The sequence below is a fragment of the Phasianus colchicus genome, chromosome 2, assembly GCF_987193195.1.
Source record: "Phasianus colchicus chromosome 2, bPhaCol1.hap1.1, whole genome shotgun sequence".
In the NCBI taxonomy this organism is placed as follows: domain Eukaryota; kingdom Metazoa; phylum Chordata; class Aves; order Galliformes; family Phasianidae; genus Phasianus; species Phasianus colchicus.
The window spans coordinates 27,052,051-27,071,108 of NC_143437.1; the positions used below are offsets into that span (position 1 = coordinate 27,052,051).

The window sequence follows — 19,058 nt, forward strand, 5'->3', positions numbered from 1 at the left end:
ACGGGCACACTGGCCTACTACTTACATGCTTCTAAATCGAATACTTGAATGTCTTCCTTCAATTTTCCTTTTTTGAGTATCACACTCCCAGCTTTACAGTGTAGTTGCTATTGCTGCCGTACATCAAATCTCCAACTTGCAAAATCCAAAGGACCGTAGACGTAGTGAGATATGCAGGAAGGTGTCCATTCAAGCTTCTTCTCATATCTGCAATGCAAATTATCCGTTACGTTTGCCACTATAAAGAGCAAGCAGCAGTGCTTGCTTTTGGCCCTCTGTAGCAAATAGTGTAACAGTGATATATGGATTGACTGAAGACACCAACACAAGGTTCCAAAGACGTGACGGCTCAGGAAAAATGTGAAGTGACCTATGACCTGTCACAACAAAGCCAATTCAGTGCATACCATCAAGAATGCTAACAAAAATATTTGTGAGAATAGAAAACGATTACATTTTTAAACTCATCCCAGAACTGAATTCAACCCATTCACAGATCTACTCCTTTCCCTTTCCTGCACATTTACTCGTGCAGGCCTTGTCAAACACCAGAAAACATGAAAGAGAGGAACACCAACAGAAATAGCAGCACACATCTCTTAGTATTTAAAAATGAGACTCATTTCCAACAACTAAATCACCAGAAACAATGAACAGATCTTCTAACAAGGCAGATCAAAATGATCTAAACATTATTTGGGGGACTAGATATCAACAAGAGTAATTTCCATCAAATCGTGGCTATTAATAACAGTAGGGTGTGAAATTAGCACACGCATCAATGGGCCACTGACCTTATATTGTGGTTATTTAACCTACTGTGTAATGGAGCAGCATGCCATGAAAAAATGCAGTTCAAAGTGGGCAGCTGCCACCGCAGATTTAGATTTCAGCCTCTCATTCATTTTGTGCGTTCAATTCACATCTACTTCCTTCAAAAGTTGTGATTTCTTTGCTCCCCTTTCTGCATTTCATTTTTTATGCTTGCCTTGCTGGGTGCCAGTAAGTTTTCATTTTTGTTTTGGTGCGTGGTTTGGTGGAAACCAAAGATACCTATCTGCTATTGTCCCTGCTAATAATGAACTACGTTACCAGTAACACGGGCTAAAGGGTCTTTGTATCATCAGAGCAATTTCAGAGAAAAGCATGGAGTCAAGCTCAGGTTGCATACATTACTCCAAAGTCACAGGAGGAACCAGGTCATGTAGCAGACAGCAATCTAAAACCTAGATTTGAACAGGTGTCAGTTGACCCTCCTGCCATGAAAAATGATCAGACACAGCACCCGAGGAGGATGAGTGGAATGTATCCTGAATGAGCTGCGAGAGCCCCAGTGCTCCCAGACGCTTACCAGCACTGTGCTCCTCCCTCTGCAGCCCTCGGGAAGCACAGCTGCAGCAAGTGGGTTGCATCCAGCAAGAGGTTCTGCCCCTAAGCAGTGGTGCCGAGGAAGTTCTGAAGAGGAGGAGGAGAAGCTGACTTTGGCAGCCTTGAGGAAAATCCCAAGGCAGTCCCGAGGTTAAGCAAGGGGAAATCTGGGAGTCAGGCAAACTTGGAAATGCAGCAGCTGCATTATCTGTGAAATGGAAGTCACGTGTTGATTCTGAGCTATGAGTGTCAAAGGGAAAAGGAGCCAAAGGGAGCTTTGGAGCTGCGCGTTCCTAGCTAAACAAACTAAATGCTAACAGAAGGCACTGACATGAAATTGGCGTTTACAAGGAAGAACTTTCCCTTCCTCCCTCCGCCAGGCAGCCAGCCAGGCTGAACACCATTGCCCAAAGGTCAGGCAACACTCCTCAGCCTCACTGGTTACCAGGATCTCTTCTGGAAACAAACGCTTTCCACCACCATTGAGCACGTTACTACGGGTTGCTGAGGGCTGCGTTTCAATTAATGGGAGGTAATATACACTGTGGTTCTGGGCAGCATTGGAATGACAGCTATCTCGAGTGGCAGCAGGTCATTACCCCATTCCTAGCAGGCAGGCACCCACCCACTGCTGGCTTTCCCCACCTGAAAGGGGACCAAGGGGCACACACACATCACTGAGCCTGCACTGTATGAGGCTTTTGGATAAACTGAGAGCTGCGGTTCCCACGATTATCAGCTCAGCACCACTACTACAGCCCTATATAAACTGTAATCACAGAATTGTTGGGGTTGGACGGGACCTCTGGAGATCGTGTCCAGACCCCTACTAAAGCAGTTCTCTACAGCAGGTCGTACAGGTCCAGCATGTTTTGAGGATCTCCAGAGAAGGAGACTCCACAGCTTCTACAGGCAATTCCAGTGCTCTGTCACCCTTGCAGTAAAGAAGTTTTTCCTCGTGTTCAGATAGAGCTTCCCATGTTCCAGCTTGTGCAAACTGCCTGTTGTCTTGTTGCTGCACACTGCTGAAAAGAGCCTGGCTCCATCCACTTGACTCCCGTCATTTAGATATTTATAGGCATTGATTAGGCCCCTTCTCACATATTTCTCCAAGCTGAACAGCCCCAGGGCTCTCAGCCTTTCCTCATAAGGGAGATGCTTCAGGCCCCTCATCATCTCAGTGGCTCTCCACTGGACTCTCTCTATAAGATCCCTGTCTTTCTTGAACTGGGGAGTCCAGAACTGAGCACAGTACTCCAGCTGTGGCCTCAAAACACGCTTCCGAAAAACCCGAGCTCCTGCAGGTGGAGGGGCTGCTAACACCAATTCTGAAAGCTGGCTTTCATCCACATTACTGCAGTGCCCCTCCTGCCAATGTTGGAGGCCTGCCTACACCCTGAAAGCAAGCATTTCCTCACTTCTGCTGAGAAGTATTTATATTACTCAGAAGAGATCATGCACCTGGGGTCACAGAAATAATTATTAATAATTAGGAAAGGAAACACGCAGCATTTCACATTTCCTGCACAGAAGACCTTTGATTTTTCTCTACTTGGCTGTACTTGTCTTGGCTACAAACTGCATTCCACTTCTTAATCTTGAGCTGTCAGGAAGTAGCATCTGGGCTAGACAACGAGGAAGAAGCTCAAATCATGTTTGAGTCTTTGTGTGCCACGCACATTTGAGAACAAGCTACTAGGCCCACCGATGGAAGTCAGCCCCAGAGCCCATGAGGATTTTCATCCTCTCTCAAAACCGATCCTTGTACAAACAAGGAGTTCTTTTACCACCTAACAAAAGTTACTTAAAGAAAAAAACTGAAAAAATACTTAAAGATCTGTTTAAAAGGCCTCATACTGGTTAAGAGAAAGGCAGGAAATTGGGTTGGATTTTTTTTTGCCTCGGTACTGTGCTTGGCAACTCCATTCTGCTCTGTCATATGCACACATCACTGTGCTTGGCAGAAAAACTGCAAGAGCTTAGCAGGGGAAATGGCAAAATCACACATCCAGTACAGGTGGGCTAAAATGAAGCTCAAGGGAAATAAAAGATGATGTATCCATGAACACTGATTAAGTGTTCATGGAAAACAAAACTTATCTTTGTTGAGCTAAATAGTAGTTGAGACTGAACATTACACAAACTCAATAAGCAGAAATGAAATTGTATTTTTTTTAATGAATGAAATTAACTTAAGAGAGGGTTGCCACAAAGACTAAGCAGAAATGACAATTCGCTTCAGACCAAAAATTGAGCCTTAAAAGACAGGCTGGTCTTTTCAGCAAGGCTCATTTCATTCTTTGACAGGCAGAGAAAGGAAAGGAAGAAAACAGAGGAAACCAGTGCAACAGCTTTGGAAAAAAAAAAAAATAAATGCATCAAAATTGGAAAACAGTAGCTCAGCATGCCCTGTGGGTTTTCTTCCCCCTTCTAACTTACTGCAGCATTTATTCCTCCACAGTGTATTCAAGTTCCTTGCGTGCTCACGGCTTCAGAAAGGAATCTGAGAGCAGAGTGGGAGTGATAGCTGAGTATATGATTTGGATTACCTATGGCTTTCTCAAAAAATGCATATTTGTCTGTAGATCGGCTGATTTTGGAGATGTGCCAGTTAACACATAGAAGTCACCCCGTTCTTTTCTTCTTAGCAATTACCTCTCCACAGTTGGAAACAATTTTTTTTTTTTTTTTCCAAGGCTTTGTCATATTGCCAAAATATGTTTGAATGCAATATCACTTGTGCAGCCAGTAATCCCTACTCCATGCAGTGTCTCATGACACTGTGATGACAGAGATCTCTGCACAGGGCACTTCCCCACTTGCACACAGCTTCCTGGCTTCACTGTGGCTCTGGAAGGATGTGGAGCTCACTGCACACAGAGTCCACATCAGCAAAAAGCATCAAGAAAGGTTTGCAGGTTGCCAATACACAACAAGAGATTTCTATCTACCTTCCTTGCTTAAGCAATGCCAGTGTCGAAAAACTGAAACAAAGAGGGCAAAGTTTGCTTTCCTGCTCCGCATCAGGGCAAGGAAAATCAGGCTTATGCTTGCTGCTTTTCTCTAGGTCTACCTGTTCCCACTGACCTTGAATGGGGCAGATCGTAGTGCAGAAGGCAGTGCTGTACTGCAGCTTTCTTGAATCACCTGGTGAAGTTTAACCTCATTATCAACAGCTCTCACTGTCACACTCAGAAAAGGGCCCTTGAAATCCACAGGCTGTAAGTTAATCAGTGCTGCAACTCCCACAGAGTGCTTAGTACTGAAACAAGGATGACTGTGTTTCTTTGGAAGTTTGTCACATTTTATTCCACAGATTTAAAAATTATGCCATCATGCATACCAAATTCATCTACTTCAGCTATTTTGCATGTAGATCTTGATTTCACTAGTTGTTCAGTATTCTGCATTCATTTTGTGTTCAAAGATGAAAACCCCAGTCAGAGTCAGGTCCTGCTGAAAGCTCTGACTCATATTCCTTTTTGCTCCAGGGCCTTTCTTCCTAACCTTTCTATTCTCTCTAAGAAAGAAAAAAAAATCTTTTCCTCCACATTTACTGAGAGTAAAGGCTTTTGTTCATGGTCTTTATATAGCAACATTTCCATTCTCATCCAGGTTTTTGAAGAAAGAGCATGCTTCATCTCATCACCAGTCACCAAAGTCAGTTGAAATGATTCTATGGATTCCAATGGGTATTGAAATAAGCTCTTAGAAAAACCAACGTGTGTAGTTTTACTAAAATCTGTACTTTATATTAGATCTTTTTAAGGAAAGATTTTAATATTCACATCGATTATGTAAGTTACAGAACAAGCCGTAGGCCCACAGCTGCCAAAGTGAAAATAAATGGAAACACTCACTGAAACCTTGCCTGCATTTCACAAAGGACCTGTTTCCCTCAGTCTTCTACAACTAGGATAGGAAAGTGTTTGTCAGGCTCAACAACTGAGTGGCCACCACCTGAAATCTTTAAGCACATTCAACTCAGTGGGTAGCCACCAGTCGGGAGGCCAACGAGAAGCCAGTCTTACCAGTGAGCACTCGGTGGTGCAGGCTGTCGGAGGCTCCAGTCCTTGCTCACCTCTGACACACACACCAGGCCTTCTCCAGGCTTAGGTGACAGCTCACACTTGTTCTTGTTCACTCGTTAATCCATTCTGAGGATAAGTGCAGCATTTCAGCGACAGCGTACCAGAAGTACATGGCTCACATGATGAAGTTTTGATCAGGTGAAAGCCTCTGGAAAAGGGAAGGAAACAGAAAAACCCCACTACCTAGTTGCTATTAGCAATACACAAAATACCTCAGCAGAGGATCAGCATTTCAAGATGGATCACTTTATTATTATTATTTTTTTTTTTTTATTTTAAGCAATTTCCTCATCATATCACAAAAGTTTTTGTTCCCTGTGAGCGTACCACAACTTCAGATGCATTACATGCTAGGACTGCTCGCATAGCAGTGAGCACTGAGCAAGATGCTCATAGTGAAGCACAGCTACTACTATACTGAGCAGAGCAGAGCTCTCCTCGAGCAGGGGATTATTTGGTCTAGCCTCAGGCTCATTCTTATCACTTGTTTTAATTGTGGGATAATAATTCAGCTGAGCTTAACTTAAGTTTCTCCAGTTTCCAGAAACAAAGTCCAAGCAGAAGAAAAGCCTCGATAACCTCATTTTCCTTCCTTCATTCCTTTTCCTCCTTCTTGGCAAGGGAAACACTATCATATTCTTTGGGTACAGCATCATGCAACTCCCATTGTTTCTAAAGCAGCAGTCTCACTACTCCCAGTCTCACATAATCCCAGTATCTCTACCCAGACACTATCTGCAAGCTCAACCTAAGGACTTGGGGCATTACAAAATGGCCTTGCTTCATTAACATGAGCACTCACTGTCAGATCTTCAGTCCTAATTCGTACAGGTGTCCTGTATCTTGTAGCAAGCCTGATTCCCTTTATCTAAAGTAAAACTGAGCCCCTTTTCCCCAGAAAGATCTAGTTCTCCACATGACACAGTTCTGAAGGCAGATGCGTGCACAGATTGATTTGGCCCATCAGCATCAAGTCCTCTTTTTACCCAAGCTTCTGGGACACAGGCTACAGCTCAGCAAAGCAGACAGATGTGCTTAACTTGACACAGGACTGCCCCAAGGAGTTGCACTTGTGACACTGCCTATTCACCAACTTAGATGCTTCGCTGCATCAGTTGGTGTGACCTGGCTTTGGTTCTGGAATTCTCACTTGCTGCTTCAAAGAAACACAGCGAGCCTCCTTTTTCAGAGATATTGAACTCCACAGAAGGCTTAGCTAATGTCAGGGGAAATCATGAGTCCTCTGGAAATCTCTGAAATGTAGGCACATCATGTACAAAGGAAGATTGTACAAACAATGCAGCCAAATAAGTAAATTTTGGCAATAAAACAGTCATTTACTGAGGAAACAGCATACAGAGAGGAAGAATCAACTGGGAAACACTCTTTTGTAAAATTATTTGCCCAATTTCCATGTGAGCTATCAGTGAATCTTGGAAATGACCATAGGGATTTCCAGTCACTGAAGCACTATTGCCAGCTATTTCCATGCCCACAAAGATGACAAAGACCCACCGAACACCTCTCCTTTCTTCCACATTGGTTTAAGGCAACTTTTCCACTACTTTTAAAGTGGTGACATTTTCAAATGACAATTTTCTCTGGCATGGCATTGTCCCTCTCCTCCCCTCCACTTCCAAAGTACTGCAGGACCTGTGATTTGCCATTGCCACATGCACAGTGCTCAACGGGGATGCAGAGCAGCTCCAGAAAAACAAAACAAAACAACAAATGCTGTGCAAAGGAGTCCACAACTTTGCAATGCAAAGCCAACTCCACCATCTGCACTGCCACTGCAGCACATAGATCTTGGTGCAGGAAAGTCACCAAGACTTAAAGTAAGATCAGAGAAAGCTGTATTTCAGCCTGCTCTCCCAAGATGGGCTGCAGAAAGACTGTAAGTTAGGTCACTTGATTTCCACATTAACTCCACTGCATAGAAGTGGGCTGGGAACGAGGACTAATGCAGCAATAAGCCCAGTTTTCAATCCAAATCTTGAGGCTTGACACAAGCATGAAAATGGAATATCTAGTAAATATAAAGTAAATATCTTTTTTAAGAGGTTCCACTTCCATCAAATATATAGACATACTTATCTCCAAGATTGCAGCTGCCAGCCAAAAATCTATCCATCTCAAGAGATGAACAGTTAGTGTGATAATGAGATCATATCCTCTGAAATTAATTCCCTGGTACTCAGTTTGTCCAGCTTCAATTCATGGATTCTGCACAAACTGTTTCAGGGAACATCTCAGCTAAAGACGACTTGTTAATAAACAAGATGATGTTACGAACACAAATTAGAAAAGGTCAATAAACAAACTCTATTTTAATAACATCTTTTCATTTTTTCCCCAAGAGAAAGAGAGCAGTTTGTATGAAAACTCTATCTCCACTTATTCTGCTGCTGTTAATCGGCATGCTTAATTGCTGTGGGGCAAGCCTGTTTGTATCAGCTGAGTATGAGGCCTCCGCTAGATTTGATTCACCACTGGATATCAAAGACAACTATGCTAAAAGAGCAATAATAATACTGATGCCAAACAAGAATAAGTTGCAGGAGAATGTGACCTCCAAGAAATGCAGAGTGCACCTGAGACAGGCAGCCTTACTGTTTTAGAAATAGCTCCTAATTAAATCTTCCACCCGTAAGTGGATGAATGGACTTCTTTTGATTGCACAATGAGCAGGAGAGCCTAACAGTCTGATAAAACAACTTATCCCCTGCACAGCCATTTGCAGCCTATCTACAGACTGCCTTTTGAGGTCCTGCCATGTTAACAATGTTCTTGCCTGAAGGTATTACCTCACTGTGGCAGATGTCACCAACTTGGCACTATCTGAAAGGTCTATTAAAAGCAATGCAATTAATTACTCGGGCTGTCATCGCAGTACTGCTTTTGAGATATTTAAAATGGTTTATTATTGATAGCCTAATCCTGGAAAGTGCTGAGCATCTTCACTTCTACCCATGGACACCCAAAGAGATGAGGCTTGGAGCAGAGGCTTCCCAGATGCTGGACAACCTCAGGTCTGCTCTGGCTGCTCTGTGCCTCCACTGCTGGGACATCTGACCCAGCAGCAGGCACTGGGCTGCCAGTGGTGCTCAGAGTCCTGAGTCCTGTCTGCTTTAGTGATCTGAGGAAGTTGTATTGATGGCAGCCTGTGGAGGTACCAGACAAGGTGGGTGAGGAAAGATGTTTTCCCCAAATATTTGTGTTTTTGCTTCCCAATACCCAAATCTGTGATTAAATACATATACATTCATTAGCAATATATCAACTTAATTTCCCCCAAATTGAGTCTGTTTTGCCCACGATGGCAACTGATCTATCTTCATCTTGACCCACAGGCTTTCTCATTCCTGTTTTTCCTATTTTATCCACTGTCTTGCTAAGGCACTGAATAGTAAGAAAGTAGCTGGATTGGCTTTTTGCTACCACCTGGGGTCATCCACCACACTTAGATACCAAATATGATATAGACAAACGGTGAACCAGGAGCTACAGCACCTACAGAAGCTCCTGGTATCCGCTGAGCACTGAAAGCAGCCAGAGCTGGAAGAATGTTTCTGCTGGCCCATCTGGCTGCATCTTTATTTCTTTATGAGGAAGAAATATCTCTTGGGTTCTGCTATGTTTCTGCCAACACATTGGACTTCCATCTTGGGACGCAAAACACAATATAGCAAAGCATCCTTGAAAAATTGCTCAGCTTTTCTACGTGGCAGTAATGACTACATCTATTGCCAATAAAATGAAGAGGAACAAATTCTGAAAGAGGAAAAAATATCTATAGGCGTACAGAGGATAAGCGGAGGAAGAGTAATTTGCTGCCTGGGTCTCTAAAGCACAAATCTTTGGTTAATTTCAGCTGCTGATATTGCTGTTGTTTGTTTCAGTTTAGACATACCGCCAAGAGACAAACAGGAAGCATCAGATATAGATTATAGAAGAGAATTTACACACAGCTTTCTCTTAAATTGATTCAAATTGTCTCAGATATCAACCAGGTCATGCAAACTAAGATATCCCTAACCACTATAAGCAGTCAGAATAAATATGGATTTGAAATATGAAAAAAATGGAAAGTCTCCAGGCATCTCTTTCCCAGCATGCTCAATGGTATGAAAGAGAGTAATTGGCACATTAACAACAGTCATATACAGTATTAAACTCTAACTTCTCAAGTGCTACCAAGGGCTGAGAAATATTACAGGGAAACAATAAGTTTGGTTAAGGCAGAAGGAAGATATAACTCACACAGGTTTAGGACCTACTGAATTGGTCTAGGGCACAATTCCACACCCTGGATGCAATGATACTTCAGATTTTTTTTTCAACTGAGAATTCAATCTAGCATCTTTTCTTCTCTTTGCAGGAAACAAATGAAGCCACAGATAGTCCTGAAAGACCAGAGAGAGATGTGAAAAGAACCAATAACGAAAGATCTAGAAAATTCTAGAAGTGAAAGGAGGGAGCTACCAAAGCATCAATACACCAAGCAGTTTGGCAGCTAGGTAAACTGATGCATTTGGGGCTGCAAGCACATACATACCAGAGCTGTGCCAAGACAAACAGGCCAGACTTGAATGAGGTACTTGTGTTACCAAAGCTCCTGTGGCCACATGGGCTTGATACCCCATTCAGTCTTAAAGGAGCAGGACACACAAGCTCAGCAGCAGGCAGTGATAGAGCAGCACACCAGCAGGGCTGCACGCTGGCAGAACCCAGGCTGACTAGCATTCAGCTACAATGCAGGTCTCAAACCCGTGAATGTTTTTCCAGCTGTTGAAGGAAGGGTTGTGGAAAAAGAAATCATCCCAGAATCACTTATCTACACAGGCTGCCATGACTGGCTGCATTAACTTCAAGAGTTACAGCATTCTTTGTAGCTGCAAGAGGATGTCCCAGACACTGCCTGCTTGCAGCAGTAACGTCCCAGTGGGGTAAACTCTCATCTGAAATGGAAAAAATTTGTACTCGGTCCCAAAGTAGACACTGTGGATGAGGAGGCCAGCCTTACATCTGAGAAATTACATGGTAAGTTCACCATTGGAGCACCATTGCATTCCGTAATGACTTCTGTTTTTCTTTTCTTTCTTGGGAGTTGGAAGAAAAGGATTAATAGGAATTCAGTTGACCTTCTGTTGTTAAAGGCCAAATCTTACTTGTTACATTCAAACAAGGTGGCACAGCACTAAGCAGACATCTAACCTAGACAGGCAGGCTTTTACGTTATGTAAAACATAAGCAGATTTCAAAGAAAAGCTACTATTAACCTCTGCCTAATTTCTTCTAAAAAAGATTTTTAAAGAATTTGAAAGCAGGACAAAGTGAAGGCTGTATTTCAGAATAAGGCTTGTTAAACAAAGGCCAGTGAGATAATACAGGACTTAAGCATACTGCAGTGCTTCCATTGTCTATCTTTTCCATCAAGCCTTGAACCTCTCCACACAGAGTGCTCTCTCTTGTACTATATGCTGCATACCCTGAAACAACAAACTCTCAATCCCTGGAGTGCCCAGGTGTTTATGTAATAGCAACAATCGTAACTGTTCTGAGATAGCATAGGGTGTTACTCCAGGAAAGATTAGATCATGGTGTAGACCTTGAGTTTACTACTTAGTTGGGGAAACATTTCTTGTATATAAAGAAGCAATTGAATTGATCTCTTCTTCCTTAATCAGGTACTACAAGCTTCTTAAGGACGTTCAAGTGATCTGCACGACAAAACACTGCTTGAATACTTTTCCTTGCAGGCATTCCTGCAGTCATGCTGTCACAAATCCTGCTAGTAACATTACAGTGACATTTCAGCACCATCGGGAGCAGACCAGAGCAAACTAGGACAGACAGTTAAGTTCCTGAACAATGAATGACACAGATACAGAACCCAAATTCCCCTTAATTCCTGCCCAGCGTCAGGTAAACACTCCAACTCCTCCCATTGCTTCATCATCCTCCACTCTGAAGAGGACTGAGTATCTATCTCAGACACTGAAAACCAGAAGACCTATCACATAATGCAGCACCTCCCTCCTTTAACAAGGATAGCATCATTATTTCTAGGTTACTGTATTCTAAGCATATGGAGCTGACACCATTGTATTATCCAGTCCTCAACAGCTGGATGCTCTAATGCTAAATTTTTCAGTGTGTTTGGATAAATGCTGTCTTTCTTGAATCCATTTCTTTCCTCAAATACGTCTATCAATGACATGTGATCAAAACACAAAACTTCCATAGCATGGGGAATTTCAATCACAATGAAGTCCCAACACCCTGCACTAGGATTTTTAACCTTTCTGAATAGTCTCCGGTTCTAAATCAGCTACAGGTAGGCACATTAAAGCAGCTATCCTTTAAAAGTCTGAACAAGGTTAGACCTGCAGGGTGATGCCTTAGGGTGAATATTTGTTTCTCTATACTCTCCTAACTCCTGCAATCTAACTCCTCCACCAAACTATGTAGGATGCTGACCTCACATTTGCAAAAGATGTTGACAAATTCCAAGTGTACTGATTAAAAAAAAAAGACTTTTAAACCTTTCCAGAATAAGTCAAAATGCTCAAATTTCACTTTATAATTGCAAACAAAACATGGCAAAATATATTGATGCTACCCTTCAAAGTGTTTTTTTTTTTTTCTGATTTATGCTATATGCAAACATGTAAGATCATAATTGGAATGAAAAGCTTTTGGTTTGTCAAAATTAAGAACATTAAAAAGCTTTCCTTTGAATTTTAAACACCGTATCTGCTCATGTGAAATGATTCCATTTTACTTAATCAGCAATTCACAGTCCCAAACCTTTTCACCTAAACATTTTCAATTCTTTTTCTTTAGTAATTTTGCCTGTTCTCTCAAGAGCTGATGATTATTTTCCTCATTTTCTGCCAGTAAGTGGGAATTAAGCATAAGCAAGGTACCACTGCACAGGAGAGGCTTACTGGATACCACACAGCATACACAGTGCTCTGAGTGTGGATTCGTTTTTGCTCCATATTTCTAGTGATCCTGGACTCTCTTAAAATGACAGAGAAATAGCAAATATTCACATAAAAAACCTATAGTGATAAAACGAAATTTGAATTTAAATATAAAAAATCCTCTTAACTGGCTATGCTTTTTGTCTTTGCAATCCCAGTACATTTACTTGATCAATCTGTCTTCTGATGACCTACAGAAGAAAATAGCTTTGACACCCATCTGCTCAGCAGGCTGGGCTGAGAACAGAGGTTCATTTCGAAATGCATTCTTCTCATTTCATGGTGAAACTGTGATAATATACCATACAGTGCACATTTAAGGACTTAAAACTTTGTGAGTCTGTTATATTCCATTTGCTGTTCACTCACACACAAGCCACTTACCATCATTTATCAGCAGTTCCAGTCAACTGGGGAGATCCAGACAAGTGGAGACTTACCAGCTTGACACCTACCTACAGGGGGGGTCAGAAGGGAGATTCAGAGCACTACTGGCCTGTCAGTCCGACCTTAGTATTGAGAAAGGTCATGGAGCAGATAATCTTGAATGCAATCACAAAGCACATGTGGGACAACCCAGGGACCAGGCCCAGCCATGAAAGGCAAGTCCTACTCAGTGAACCTGACCACCTTCCATAACCAGGTGACTCACCTACTGGATGACAGAAAGGCTGTTGATGTAGTGTACCTAAACTTTGCCAAAGCCTTTGACACTGCCTCCCACAGTATTCTCCTAGAGATGGTGGCAGCTCATGGCCTAGATGGGTACACTCTTTGCTAAGTAAAGAAGTGGCTGGAATGCTGGGCCCAGAACGGTGGTGAATGGAGTTAAATCTAGCTGTTGAACACCCTGAGTGGTGTTTCCCAGGAGTCGATACTGGGGCCTGTCCTCTTCAACATCTTCATTGAAGATCTGGACGAGGAGATTGAGTGCACTCTCAGTAAGTTTGCAAATGACACCAAGTTGAGAGGAAGAGTCAATCTGGTTGGGGGTAGGAAATCTCTACAGAAGGATCTGGACATACTGGATCACTGGGCTGAGGCAGATGGGATGAAGTTCAAAAAAACCAACTGTCAGGTCCTGCACTTCAGTTACAACAACCCCAGGCAGCAGAACAGGCTAGGGGCAGAGTGGCTGGAAAGCAGAACAAAGGAAAAGAATCTGGAGGGTATTAGTCAACAGCCAGCCAGCAGTGTGCCCAGGTAGCCAAGAAGGCCAGTGGCATCTTGCCTTGTATCCGAAATAGCGTTGTCAGCAGGAGCAGGGATGTGTCCCTCTGTATTCAGCACTAGTGAGCCCACACCTCAAGTACTGTGTTCAGTTTTGGTCCCACACTACAAGAAATACATTGAGGCCGTGGAACCTGTCCAGAGAAGGGCAACAAATTTGTGAGTCTTATGGGAAGAGGCTGAGGGAACTGGGATAGTTCAGTCTGGAGAAGGAGGCTCACTCCCTACAGCTGGCTGAGAAGAAGTTGTGGCAAGATGGGGTTAGCCTCTTCTCCCTGGTAATTAGGACAATGGCCTTAAGTTGCATCAAGGGAGGTTTAGATTGGATAGTAGGAAGAATTTCTTTTCAGAAGGAGCGGTGAGGTGTTGGAACAGGCAGCCCAGAGGTGGTGGAGTAACTGTCCCTGGAGGCTTTCAAGGAAATGGTATATTTGGCACTGAGGGACATGGTTAGTGGGCAGGGTGGTGATGTGTTGACATCTAAGCAGATCATCTTAGAGGTCTTTTCCAATCTTAACGATTTAGTGAATTATGAAATTCGGGCTTAAATGTACCTTTGGTACACACCTGTCTGTCTTCACAGTTACATTTTATTTTTTTTTTATATCACTAATTTCCTATCTTATGATCATGATTGGTCAATTGGTCAATTTAGAGGCTTATAACATATATATATATAATTTTGCTAAATCAAACTTTATAGGTATAAACAGTGAAACTGGTTCCTAAAAGGAATTTTGTGGGGATATTTAGCTTTGAAAATACAGAGGGCCTAGACAGGCACATATTCTCTGCACAGTACCTAATGGGCAGTTCTGCATCAGAGCATCCCGGGCACAATCCTCAGAGAAGGATGCAGACACTCAAGCCTTCTCTGACCCCATAAGCACAACGGCATGGCACAAAGAGAAAAGTCAGCTGAACACAGAAAGTGCAATAACGCAGTGCTGGAGTTATGACAATGCTACAATATGACAAGCTGCAGACATTACCAAAGCAAAAGCTTTCAAAAACTCATTTCCCTTGCTCCCCTCCTGGTGCTTGCCCTACAAGTCTGCTATCTACCCAAAACAGGACTTCATTTGGCATGTGTTTAACCTCAAATATGAAAAGAATTTGCCAGAATGAAACATGCAGGGTTTTTGGAAGATGCAGCTCACCTCCTATTTCTTGCATTTTCCACTCTCAAATAGCTCTGAGCAAACCAGGCCTTCATCCTTTTGTACACAGGGCCTCAGGAGCACCCAGCTTTGTGAATCATTCCACTACGCAGGTCTTGAACTCAACATTTCTTTTACAGGCTTATAGGTAAGCAAAGAAATGAAATAAATAAGATAAAAGAAAAAGCAGACCATCTAGCAACATCATAGTTTGACAAACATCACCACAAAAGTTGGGAGCTTATACAAACAGTCATGTCCATGGTACCCCTGTGCACAGTCCGTGTAATTGGTAGGATGTTTTACCTTTCTGCAAGATGGGCAGTACATATGCTACAATTATCAGAGAGAAGTTGAAAATACACCCCTAGGTGCAGCAAAATGTAAGACAGATTCTCACCAGTAAACTAGGACACGAGTAAATCCCCCATTCTTCTGAACAGTTCTTCACAATGACAATTCCCTCCTTCCCACATGCACACTCGCACACCCAGGGAAGCAGGGGGCGGGGGAAAGCTGAGCTTTACAATGTTGTCTGGAAGCTCATCATACCCAGGCTATTTCCAAGCAGAGAAAGGGAGCAAGTTCCAAAGCCTCTGCTGTGCTCAGCTGTGAACCGGCACTACGCTCTGAGACGTCTGTGTGCGCTGCTGGGACTGGAGCCCACTGAGCCAGAGAAGAGGGTGTATTTCCATATCCCTCATCAGGAAATAAAGAACGGGATGGGTGGGAATCCCCAGACTTGCTGAGATGGCTTGCAGCACTGGAACTGACAGGAGGCAGTGACAACCAAACCCAAGTGAAGTCCTGTGGCTCCTGAACACTGCCAAGATGCTGAGGGTGAGCAGAGAATACAGAGCAGATGCACAGAGTAGATGTAACCCTGGCACTGCTGACATCGCCGTGATGTATGGGTCTGAACAGTGCCCAGCTGAAGCTGCTTTGCAGCACTGTTTTTTCTTCTTTAAATGCATGAACTTACCAAGCACTGTTATCTGACCCTAGTTATCATACTGTGAAATAAAATAAAAAAATAGTCTTTTGGTAGGGGATTAAGAGACTTCAGCAACTAGCAGGAGAACATGGTGCAGGATAAACTGTACAGCTTGTCACTTCATTTCCCCTTCTACCGTTACAGGATTCTGCACAGAAATAGAAACTACCTGGTTTCAGCTATCAGCTTGGGCCTGAATTCATCGCAGCATACATCAAATCTACAGAATCAGCTCAATGTCTAGCAATGGATCCATAAGCACAGACCTTGCATTCAGTAGCACTGCGACAGCACTTGTGGCAGCCCCCTTTATTGGCCTTATCTAGCCTTTGGGTGTCATCATAGCAGGGAGGAGGAGGAGTAGAGGGGAAAAACAAGTACTAATGCTTGCGATACAGAACAACTTAAAGCAGTGGTAGGTTTCTACCGCCCTCTGGTGTAACATGCTTATAAAACTTCTAAAACGGAAGAATCAAGCAAGACAGGCTAACACACACTATATATTAGCAGCTTAAATCTAAACTGTGGTAAATGGAACTCGGCTGCTAGAAATAATAAGCTTTGATTTCTTTTTTCTTCTAATTCTTTAAGCACAAATGCATTTTCTGTAATACACAGAAAATTGACCATAGGCTGATTCCTCCTTGCTACATTTTTGCTTATGAGGTTACGTGTTTTGGATTTTCTTAACACCCACAGCTTACAGACTATTGAAAAGACAAACACAGCCTTATCTCTATCATTTGCCCACTCCTCTCTGCTTTAAAGACTTTGCAGGTGTTAACTAAGAGTGTACCAAGTTACCAACCAGTAAGTCTCTCTAACAAAGTGCACCAGTGAAGATGGCTGGAAACTTCTTTGCACTACAGAGTCAGCACAGTGCCAAAACCATACCAAATTTCCACAGCAGCAAGGCTGTCCAGAGAAAACTTCATATTAAGTAGTTTGCATACAAAAGGAAAAAAAATCCTGGCCTGAAGGACTTATAGTGAAATTCTCTGTCTTAAAAATATGACAGCAGTACTACTTACGTTACAGATAAGAAAGGAAAGAAAGGATGCTGGTCACTATGCAATAATTGTGTTTATTTGCAAGTTCACCCCTGCATAGGGAACTCCCTTCAGTTCTTTTTCTGGTAGCTCATATTTCTTCGAGGGTTTGTAACTTATGGAAACTTGCATAGAAAAACTCAAACTGTTTTCTTCCATCTATTTTCTTCTGTTCCTTCCCTTGACTGCTTACACAAGCAGGAACTATATAACTGAAGAAGGCTAATGTATCATGGTTTTTTCTCTTAACTGTTCAGGCAAACAAAATCAATTATTGCAGAAGTTATATTTAGAGGGGAATAAACAAGATACAACTTCTTGGTTTGATTTCTTCCCCCCCCTTCCCCCGAAATAAAATGGACATCACAGCAATGGAGCACTAGCAAAACACAGAAATTGTAGCTCAGAAACACACATCTGAAAGAATGTATGTACAAGGCACACATACAGGGGCAGCATGTAAAGAACAGCTGAGATTTCTAGTGCCATTTGGATAATAAGTACTTGCAATTAGAAGCAAAAGGAATCAGGCACTCAAATGAAAGATTTGAAATCCTTTTAAGCACCTTGGAATGCCAGAATTTTACTCTTAATTCTTTCCTAAACTTTTTTCAATACCTGTACAAGCACCTATATTTAAGTAGGAACAGAACTCTATGGCCAAGGCTGCAATGCATGGACACAGCATAGGCAAGGGGTGACCTACAGAAAATTCCACACCTGCACGTATCTACATCTTCATATAAGGCTAACAGGATACTTTGCATTTCTATCATCCCAAGCTGTGGATCAAGTTTCCTGTATGAGCTGCTACACCTTCAAAGAATGGACAACTATACAACTTTCAACTGGCTTGAAGCTTATATTTCTTTTTAAAGGCAGCATTCAACTTTCAATCACAATCAGGCGTTTGAATTATGGGAAATCCCAAGGACAGAGCACATTACTGAGTCTGCAGGCAACTGCACCAACGTTAGCAAGATCAGTAATACACAGAATATACTGGAAATGGTCACTTGCCTATAAGACACAAGAGTCATAACCTTTGGAGAGAGTCAGACTCATGTTTTGATATGAGCTCTTAAATGGCAGTGCACATGATGGAAGAGTTTACTGTGCCTTTGTCTGACTATCTTCATATGTAGCTGATCCTAAAACCAATGAAAAATTAGGGGATGAACAAGGATGCCAAAGCCTTCTGCTTCTAACTGCAACCATATAATTTTACTGAGGTCAAAGAAAACTGGAGAAAACAGCCAAAAGTTTATTTTAAAGACAGATGTGTGGAATGTTGACAAAGCACTGCTTTGCTTGACTCAAGTAGACCAACAAACTTTTCAAGAAAGCTTCAGGCAGGTTCAAGAAAGCTTCAGGCAGGTTCAAGAAAGCTTCAGGCAGGTTCAAGAAAGCTTCAGGCAGGTTCAAGAAAGCTTCAGGCAGGTTCAAGAAAGCTTCAGGCAGGTTCAAGAAAGCTTCAGGCAGGTTCAAGAAAGCTTCAGGCAGGTTCAAGAAAGCTTCAGGCAGGTTCAAGTCACTCACTGTAGAAAGCATGCACAGACAGAATAAAGATGAGAAACAGGTAAAAGATTAGGACTAGCATTAATGTACTTTGCAGCCATGTCTAAGAATCTCTATTTATGATACTGATTTGGTTAAGTGCTTGAACACTTCAGTATGCAAATAATCCTCATGATTGGAAGGGACTACTTTCATGCTTAAAATTCAGTACACACTTAAGTGCTCCACTGAGTCAGAGTTTAAAGGATTAAGATCTGCTAATCCATTTAAATACTCCCCTCTACCTTAACTACCTGAAGAATGCGATATAATTGATCTAGAAGACTAATCTAGACTACTGTTCTATACCAATTTGCACCACTGAAAAACTACTGAAAGCCAATGTGACACCAGCCTGAACCTGAACATAAGAGCTACTGCTTTTAAAAGCAGTAGGGAAATTACAGGATGATAGTATCACTTAAAGCAACATTGTTTCTGGTTTCACTTTCATCTCCAGTTATTTCAAACATCTGTACTAGTCTCCTCTAATATCTATTTTACCATGTAGAAAAGAACATATGTATAGCAAAACATTTCAAATTTTAAATTACATGCTATTCCTCTTAGCACACAGTTATATCACAGACGTTGATTATCCAAGCAAAAGGCTTGAC

At 42.3% G+C, this 19,058-nt stretch overlaps 1 protein-coding gene across 1 annotated transcript in view; it reads right to left on the bottom strand.

Annotated features, from left to right (window-relative positions):
- The window catches only part of LOC149918907 (uncharacterized), a 38,237-nt gene extending 30,770 nt beyond the window's left edge, over positions 1 to 7,467 (bottom strand). Inside the window, exons 1-2 of the mRNA XM_090135181.1 lie at positions 5,400 to 7,467; positions 26 to 207 (exon numbers count right to left, since the gene is read on the bottom strand). The gene's annotated coding sequence lies outside the window, so the exon portion shown is untranslated. The remainder of the gene's footprint in view (positions 1 to 25; positions 208 to 5,399) is intronic.
- Positions 7,468 to 19,058: the final 11,591 nt, after the last annotated feature.